The 9967-nt window shown below is 39.0% G+C and overlaps 1 pseudogene; it reads right to left on the bottom strand.

Moving 5' to 3' along the window:
* Positions 1–1588: 1588 nt before the first annotated feature.
* LOC104810641 lies at positions 1589–6206 on the bottom strand (annotated as a pseudogene).
* Between the last annotated feature and the right edge of the window lie 3761 nt (positions 6207–9967).

Raw genomic sequence — 9967 nt, 5'->3', positions numbered from 1 at the left:
TTTTTAGAGTGCGTCGAAACATGTTTAGAGTGCATCCAAACCTATTTAGAGTGCTTCGAAACATCTTTAGAACGCGTCGAAACATATTTAGAGTGCGTCGAAACATGTTTAGAGAGCATCCAAACGTGTTTAGAGTGCTTCGAAACATCTTTAGAACGCATCGAAACATATTTAGAGTGCGTCGAAACATGTTTAGACGAACTAGAGTGCGTCCAAACACATTTAGAGTGCATCCTAACATGTTTACAGTGTGTCGAAACATGTTTAGAGTGCAAAAAAATATGTTTAGAGTGCATCGAAACATTTTTTGAGTACGTCAAAACATGTTTAGAGTGCGTCAAAACATGTTTAGAGTTCGACGAAACATGTTTAGAGCGCATCGAAACATATTTATAGCGCATCCAAACATGTTTAGAGCGCGTCGAAACATATTTTGAGTGCGTCGAAACATATTTAGAGTGCGTCGAAACATGTTTAGAGTTCACCTAAACTTGTTTACAGTGCACCGAAACCTGTTTAGTGTGCGTCCAAACACATTTAGAGTGCATCCAAACACGTTTAGAGTGCGTCAAAACATACTTAGAGTGCATCCAAACATGTTTAGAGTGCATCGAAACATTTTTAGAGTGCGTCGAACATATTTAGAGGGCGTTGAAACATGTTTAGAGTTTGTCTAAATATATTTAGAATGCGTCCGAACATGTGTAGAGTGCGTTTAAACACATTTAGAGTGCATCCAAACACGTTTAGAGTGCGTCAAAACATACTTAGAGTGCATCCAAACATGTTTAAAGAACATCAAAACATTTTTAGAGCGCGTCTAAAGATGTTTAGAGTGCATCCAAACATACTTAGAGTGCATCCAAACATGTTTAGAGTGCATCGAAACATTTTTAGAGTGCGTCGAACATATTTAGAGTGCGTTGAAACATGTTTAGAGTTTGTCTAAATATATTTAGAATGCGTCCGAACATGTGTAGAGTGCGTTTAAACACATTTAGAGTGTGTCCTAACACGTTTAGAGTGTGTTTAGATGCACTCGACACATATTTAGAGTTCGTCAAAACACGGTTAGAGTGCATCAAAACATACTTAGTGATACGAACCCGGATCGACGAATCTCAGAATTAGGTAAAAAGGATAGTAGATGGATGTTCAACAACCCACTAATGACACGTGAACCGAACCTAGGACTTGTTCCAGTCACAAGAACGCCCTAAACCCAATCCAGACCAGGTTAGAGAACCTTTGAAGCGAGCGAAGACGCCACAAACACCTGGTGGTAAAAGTGTTTGATAAGTCAAAAGAACATTACCTCAAACCTTACGAAGTTTAGAGTTAGTACTCAAGAACATAAGAAGAAACCTCTCAATTCAATAATCTGAGTTTTACATGATAGATGCTCCCTTTTTATAATGAAAGGAAACATTGAAAAACTAAGAAAAATAAAAGAGTTTGCTGAAAACAAAGAAGACTAAAAAAAAGGCAATTATAGTTCCAATGTAGTCAAAAAATGACCACATTTATTACAAAAAGACCAGAATTCGTAGCTCCTCTTCTTCCATGTTTTCCAAGCACTCTTTTGGGCTCATTTTGCTTCATTTGGGCTGATTTGGGCCTCAATTAGGTTAACCAAGGTTTGGGCTTGAGATTGGGCTGATCTAACTTGATTTTGGAGTCCAAACTCTTCTTGAAATAGCATGGTAAATGCTTCCTTCAATCTCTTTGCTTTTGTACGAGTTATAGGACAGTCACTCTTCAATCTTTGTTCCAACAGCTCCTTTCCATCCCCTTGAGAATCTCCTACTCCCGATCTCTTGCCTCCCTCATCATTCCCTTCCTCTTGAAAGGGATTTGCCCTCAAATCCGAATTATCATCTGCATCAAAACGAGCTAAGTCAGCAACATTAAACGTAGAGCTAATGTTGTACTCACCTGGAAGTTCAATCTTATAGGCATTGTTGTTGATTCGTTCGAGAACTTTGAATGGTCCATCTCCCCTCGGCATAAGCTTGCTCTTCCTCTGATTTGGAAACCTTTCCTTGCGCATATGAATCCACACCATGTCTCCTGGCTCGAACGTAACTTCCTTGCGCCCTTTGTTTGCTTGCTTAGCGTATTGCTCCGTGCGTCGCTCAATATTCTTCCGGGCCGCTTCATGAATCTGTTTTACAAACTCAGCCTTGTTCTTTCCGTCAAGGTTAGTCATTTCGTTCATCGGCAATGGCGAAAGATCCAATGGTGTTAGTGGATTAAAACCGTAAATGATTTCAAAAGGCGAGTAACGCGTAGCACTATGCACAGATCGATTATATGCAAACTCAACATGCGGTAGACAGTCTTCCCACGTTTTAAGGTTCTTTTTAATTAAAGCACGCAACAACGTAGAAAGAGTCCTATTCACCACTTCCGTTTGTCCATCGGTTTGTGGATGACAAGTCGTCGAAAAGAGTAGCTTAGTCCCTAATCTTCCCCATAGAGTCTTCCAAAAGTAACTTAGGAACTTAGTATCTCTATCCGAAACAATCGTCCTAGGCATGCCATGCAACCGAACAATTTCTCGAAAGAACAAAACCGCAATATGGGATACATCATCGGTTTTATGACAAGGGATGAAATGTGCCATTTTCGAAAATCTATCAACCACAACAAACACAGAATCCTTCCCTGTCCTAGTTCTAGGCAACCCAACAATGAAATCCATTGAAATATCAATCCATGGTGCACTCGGAATCGGTAAAGGCGTATACATACCATTGGGTTGTACCTTAGATTTTGCCTTCTTGCACTTCATGCATCTTCCACACACCCGTTCAACATCTCTCTTCATATTTGGCCAATAGAAGTGTTCCTGCAAAGTTGACAAGGTCTTGGCCACTCCAAAATGTCCCATGAGACCGCCTCCATGAGCCTCTTGAACAAGCAAATCTCGCATAGAACAGTTAGGCACACAAAGTTTGTTCTCACGAAATAAATATCCTTCAAACCGATAATATTTTCCACTTGCAACCTTTTCACATGCCTTGAACACATCTTGGAATTCCTGATCAGATTCGTACAACTCCTTAATATGTTCAAACCTTAGCATTCTCGCATCCAAGGAAGTTAACAACGTGTATCGTCTAGACAATGCATCAGCCACAATGTTTTCCTTACCTTGCTTATATCGAATAACATAAGGAAACATTTCAATGAATTCTACCCACTTGGCGTGTCTTCGACTCAACTTGTGTTGTCCCTTTAGGTACTTGAGTGATTCATGATCGGTGTGAATCACGAACTCCTTCGACCACAAGTAGTGTTGCCATATTTGCAGAGCCCTCACCACTGCATACATCTCTTTGTCATACGTCGAATAATTCAATTGAGCTCCATTCAACTTTTCGCTGAAGTATGCGACTGGCCTCCATTCTTGCATCAGCACCGCACCGATCCCTACACCCGAGGCATCACATTCGATCTCAAATGTTTTCTCGAAATTAGGTAAAGCCAAGAGTGGAGAGTCGATCAACTTCCCTTTTAATGTTTGGAATGCCTTCTCTTGCGCTTCTCCCCAACAAAACTTGTTATCTTTTTTAATCACTTCCGTCAATGGGGCATTTATGGCGCTGAAGTCTTTGACAAAACGCCGATAAAATCCTTCCAAGCCATGAAAACTTCGAACTTCACTGGTGGACTTAGGAGTCGGCCAACTCTTGATGGCTAGATCTTTTCCTCATCTACATGTATGCCCTGTGAACTGACAACAAATCCTAGAAAAACAACCTTATCAGTGCAAAAGGTGCATTTCTTAAGGTTAGCGTATAATTTCTCGCCTCGCAGTATGTCAAGAACACAACGTAGATGTTCAACATGTTCTCCTAAACTCTTGTTGTAGACTAAGATATCGTCAAAGTAAACAACAACGAATTTTCCAATGAGATTTCGGAGAACATGATTCATAAGCCGCATGAACGTGCTAGGTGCATTAGTTAAACCAAAAGGCATTACCAACCACTCGTAGAGCCCTAGCTTCGTTTTGAATGTTGTCTTCCACTCATCACCCTCTTGCATGCGAATTTGATGGTATCCACTCTTCAAATCTATCTTTGAAAACACAATAGAACCATGTAATTCATCTAGCATATCATCAAGACGAGGTATAGGGTGTCGATACTTCACCGTGATATTATTGATTGCTCGACAATCAACACACATGCGCCACATTCCATCTTTCTTTGGAACTAGAATTACCGGTACGGCACATGGCGACATGCTCTCCCGAACATAACCTTTCTCCAGGAGCTCAGTCACTTGTCGTTGAAGCTCCTTTGTTTCATCTGGGTTAGTACGGTATGCTGGTTTGTTTGGAAGGCTAGCACCGGGTACGAAGTCAATCTGGTGCTCAATTCCTCGCAAGGGTGGTAGACCATTCGGGATCTCTTCCCTAAAGACATCCTCATAATCCTGTAACAACTTACAAACACCACTAGGCAAAGAAGAGATTAGTTCGTTAGCAAATAAGGCCTCCTTATACATGAGTAAAATCATCAGCCGGTTCGAAAGCATAGCTTTCTTAATCTCTCTAGCTCTTGTGAAAAGAAGAGTGTTTGTTCTCTTGGGATTTCTCTCACAGGCTTTTTTCTGGGGTTTTCTCAAGACCTCACCAAGTTTTAAGTGATCTACCTCATGGTCACTCGTATTCAGCGTTTTTTCTCTTTTGAGTAGTGTAACTTGATCTTCGTATACCTCTTTCAGTGTGAGAGGCAACAATCGAATCCTCTTGCCCTTGTTTTCAAATGAATATCGGTTGGTGTAACCGTCATGTTTGGCTCGTCTATCAAACTGTCATGGATGCCCAAGTAGCAAATGCCCTGCTTGCATGGGTACTACGTCGCATAACACTTCATCATCATAGTCACCAATAGAGAAAGGTACCTTCACTTGCCGATGTACCTTTGTTTCTCCGCTATCGTTCAACCATTGCAGCTTGTATGGCTTAGGATGCCAAGTGGTAAGCAATCCCAATTTCGTAACGATAGACTCACTTGCTACATTGGTACAACTTCCGTGTAACCGTCATGTTTGGCTCGTCTATCAAACTGCCATGGACGTCCAAGTAGCAAATGTCCTGCTTGCATGGGTACTACGTCGCATAAAACTTCATCATCATAGTCACCAATAGAGAAAGGTACCTTCACTTGCCGATGTACCTTTGTTTCTCCGCTATCGTTCAACCATTGCAGCTTGTATGGCTTAGGATGCCAAGTGGTAAGCAATCCCAATTTCGTAACGATAGACTCACTTGCTACATTGGTACAGCTTCCTCCATCAATTATCACACTACAAAGCTTCTCCTGAATAAACCCGCGAGTGTAAAAGATATTCTTTCGTTGCTCGATAGCCTCCACTTTGGTTTGCAAATTCAAGGCACGCCTTGCAACCAACAGATCACCCCTAGGAGCGGGTTGCTCCTCATAGTTATTTGAGTCCGAAGAAAACTCAGGACTATTCTCTTGTCCCTCCCCACTTTCGGATTCAGTTTCATACTCCCCATTGCGCATAATCATCATGCGTTTGTTTGCGCAATCTCTAGCATAATGACCCCTGCCCAAACATCGAAAGCATGTGATATCGCGGTTACGTGTTTGAGAGGTAGTGCCAGTATCTTGTGCCTTGTGTTTCAGCGATTCCGATTTGGGCTCGGATTTGGAAGTAGTATTCGGCTTCTCTTGCTTCCAACGATTTGACGGAGAGTATGATGTCGAACTGGATCGTTGCGGTATTTTACCCTTCCCCTTGAGTTGCCGTTCGACTTTGATGGAAAGATGCAAGAGATCTTCCAACCCCTCGTAGTGATGTGTTTCAACACGGTTTTGAATTTCTTGGTTCAATCCCCCAAGAAACCGTTCTGTGGCGGCTTCTTTTCCCTCGTCAATATGAGCACGAATCTTTAGTATCTCCATCTCCTTATAGTATTCTTCGACGCTAAGACTCCCTTGTGTCAATTGTCGCAGTTTCCGACAAACTTCTCGACGGTAGTATGAAGGCACAAAACGTCGCCTCATCACTTGCTTCATAGCTTCCCATGTGTTGATTGGAAGTTCCTCCATGCGCCTCCTAGTCTCAACCATCTGATCCCACCATATTAGTGCATAATTTTCGAATTTAGCCGATGCAAGCTTTACCTTCTTTCTTTCGGAGTATTGATGGCATTCAAACACCATCTCCACCTTTCGTTCTCATTCAAGATAAGCTTCAGCATCATTCCTTCCATTGAAAGAAGGAATCTCCATGCGGATGTTACCAAGGTCATCATCCAAACGATCCCTTGCTTGTCTTGCATGTCGTCGTTGTCTTGACGCGGGAATGGGATCCTCATCAGAATTGATTTCTACTTCTTCCATGTATTGCTCATCTCTTTGTCTATGACGTTGAGCTTGTGGTGGGGCGGCTCTACCAATCTCTAGCTGTGCAAACCTATCCTCAAATCGTTCGGCAAGTCGTTCGATTTGTTGTGCCAAGGTCTGCTGTATAGCTTCGAGTTGCAATCGATTCAAGCTGGCATGATCACCCGATTCACGAACAGTACTAGTGTTTGTTTCGTCACTCATTGTTGTACCTTGCAAAACAATCAAACGTTAGATAAAACAGAAAGAGACAAGGAAAAGGATGATGAGAGAACCTCACAACCACTAGAATAGTGTTTCGCTCAATTTTGTGTCACTCAAGCTCTCATGTTTCTTCTGTATGTCTGGTTTGCACTAACAACAAACTCAATAGATCAAGGAAAAGTATTCAGTTGACAAATCGCACACTATTTCCACGACCCAACACCCTTAGATAAACCGTCCAAGTGTATACGAAGACAAAATATTCAATGTAAGAAAACACGATTTTTTGTTTCTCTTCTTTTTGTGCAAGACGAAATCAACTTCTTTTTCTTCTCTCTTTTTTTTAACTCTTTTTTTTTCTTTTTTTCTTCGATTCTTTTTTTTCTTTTTTTTTTCACTTGTATATCTCTTCTGTTGAAATAGAAACAAAATATGGAGATTTGATATGATTGATAATAATTAAAGGCATTATATCAATTAAGAATAAAATATATATCGTGTCAATTATATTTTGCCTTATTTGTTTCTTTCGTATCTTTATTTCCTTGTTTATTTCAATAACTTTTCCTATAAATGTATGGATTATTTTCATTGTAATGTAATAAGAAGAAGAGATGTAGCAATAAAAGTGTTTCCGTTCTTTTATATTTTGTTCTTTCTTTCTAATTTAATTTCCGCATTTTATTTTTCAATATGGTATCAGAGCAGCGTTGCGATCTGGACTATATGTTTCTCTTTTTTTTTCTAATTTTCTAATCTCTTCTTTCTTTTGCATTTTGGATGTTCATATATCCAAATCGTTCAAAATGGAGTAAAAAAAACTGGATTCAAACGATGTGCTATGACAGAAAGAAGTCAAAGCTAAAAACTCTAAGATCAAGCAAGATGCTATGACAAAAAGAGTTAAAGCTAGAACTTTAAAGTCAAGCGAAGTGAAGACAAAATATTCAATGTAAGAAAACACGATTTTTTGTTTCTCTTCTTTTTGTGCAAGACGAAATCAACTTCTTTTTCTTCTCTCTTTTTTTTAACTCTTTTTTTTTCTTTTTTTCTTCGATTCTTTTTTTTCTTTTTTTTTTCACTTGTATATCTCTTCTGTTGAAATAGAAACAAAATATGGAGATTTGATATGATTGATAATAATTAAAGGCATTATATCAATTAAGAATAAAATATATATCGTGTCAATTATATTTTGCCTTATTTGTTTCTTTCGTATCTTTATTTCCTTGTTTATTTCAATAACTTTTCTTATAAATGTATGTATTATTTTCATTGTAATGTAATAAGAAGAAGAGATGTAGCAATAAAAGTGTTTCCGTTCTTTTATATTTTGTTCTTTCTTTCTAATTTAATTTCCGCATTTTATTTTTCAATATCTTCTTCTTTTTTTTTGTTGATTTTTTTGTTTTTGTTTTAATCCTTCAAAAACAAAAGAGAAATGATTAGAAAGAAAGATGATAAAATGAAATGGTAAAGATAAATAGATATAGATAAAACCTAATATAGAGAAACGGGACTCTGATACCAAATGATACGAATCCGGATCGACGAATCTCAGAATTAGGTAAAAAGGATAGTAGATGGATGTTCAAAAACCCACTAACGACACGTGAACCGAACCTAGGACTTGTTCCAGTCACAAGAACGCCCTAAACCCAATCCAGACCCGGTTAGAGAACCTTTGAAGCGAGCGAAGACGCCACAAACACCTGGTGGTAAAAGTGTTTGATAAGTCAAAAGAACACTACCTCAAACCTTACGAAGTTTAGAGTTAGTACTCAAGAACATAAGAAGAAACCTCTCAATTCAATAATCTGAATTTTACATGATAGATACTCCCTTTTTATAATGAAAGGAAACATTGAAAAACTAAGAAAAATAAAAGAGTTTGCTGAAAACAAAGAAGACTAAAAACAAGGCAATTATAGTTCCAATGTAGTCAAAAAATGACCACATTTATTGCACAAAGACCAGAATTCGTAGCTCCTCTTCTTCCATGTTTTCCAAGCGCTCTTTTGGGCTCATTTTGCTTCATTTGGGCTGATTTGGGCCTCAATTAGGTTAACCAAGGTTTGGACTTGAGATTGGGCTAATCTAACTTGATTTTGGAGTCCAAACTCTTCTTGAAATAGCATGGTAAATGCTTCCTTCAATCTCTTTGCTTTTGCACGAGTTATAGGACCGTCACTCTTCAATCTTTGTTCCAATAGCTCCTTTCCATCCCCTTGAGAATCTCCTACTCCCGATCTCTTGCCTCCTCATTGCTGCAGGATGTCCTCATCACTTAGAGTGCATCCAAACATATTTAGAGTGCGTCGAAAAATACTTAGAGTGCGACGAAATATACTTAGAGAGCATTGAAACATGTTTGGAGTGCATCGAAACATTTTTAGAGTGCGTCGAAATATTTTTAGAGTGTGTTGATATATGTTTAGAGTATATCCAAACATGTTTAGAGTGCATCGAAATATACTTAGAGAGCATCGAAACATGTTCAGAGTGCATCGAAACATTTTTACAATGCGTCGAAACATGTTTCGAGTGCTTCGAAACATGTTTAGAGTTCATCCAAACATGTTTAGAGCGCATCGAAACATTTTTAGAGTGCGTCGAAACATTTTTAGAATGCATCCAAACATACTTAGTGTGCATCCAAACATGTTTAGAGTGTATTAAAAAAATTTTTAGAGTGCGACAAAATATATTGAGAGTGCATCGAAACATATTTAGAGTTCGTCTAAATTTGTTTAGAGTGCACCAAAACGCGTTTAGAGCGTCGAGACATATTTAGAATGCATCCAAAAATGTTTAGAGTGTATCGAAACATTTTTAGAGTGCGTCGAAACATGTTTAGAGTGCATACAAACGTGTGTAGAGTGCTTCGAAACATCTTTAGAACGCGTCGAAACATATTTAGAGTGCGTCGAAACATGTTTAGAGAGCATCCAAACGTGTTTAGAGTGCTTCGAAACATCTTTAGAACACATCGAAACATATTTAGAGTGCGTCGAAACATGTTTGGACGAACTAGAGTGCGTCCAAACAAGTTTAGAGTGCATCCTAACATGTTTACAGTGTGTCGAAACATGTTTAGAGTGCAACAAAATATGTTTAGAGTGCATCGAAACATTTTTTGAATATGTCAAAACATGTCTAGAGTGCGTCGAAACATGTTTAGAGTTCGACGAAACATGTTTAGAGCGCGTCGAAACATATTTATAACGCATCCAAACATGTTTAGAGCGCGTCGAAACATATTTAGAGTGCGTCGAAACATATTTAGAGTTCGCCTAAACTTGTTTACAGTGCACCGCAACACGTTCAGAGTGCGTCCAAACACATTAAGAGTGCATCCAAACATGTTTAGAGTG

Source organism: Tarenaya hassleriana, unplaced genomic scaffold, assembly GCF_000463585.1.
Source record: "Tarenaya hassleriana unplaced genomic scaffold, ASM46358v1 Cleome181, whole genome shotgun sequence".
NCBI lineage: Eukaryota > Viridiplantae > Streptophyta > Magnoliopsida > Brassicales > Cleomaceae > Tarenaya > Tarenaya hassleriana.
The sequence above is the reverse complement of the archived record's forward strand: the minus strand, read 5'-3'. Positions and strand labels throughout refer to the sequence as shown.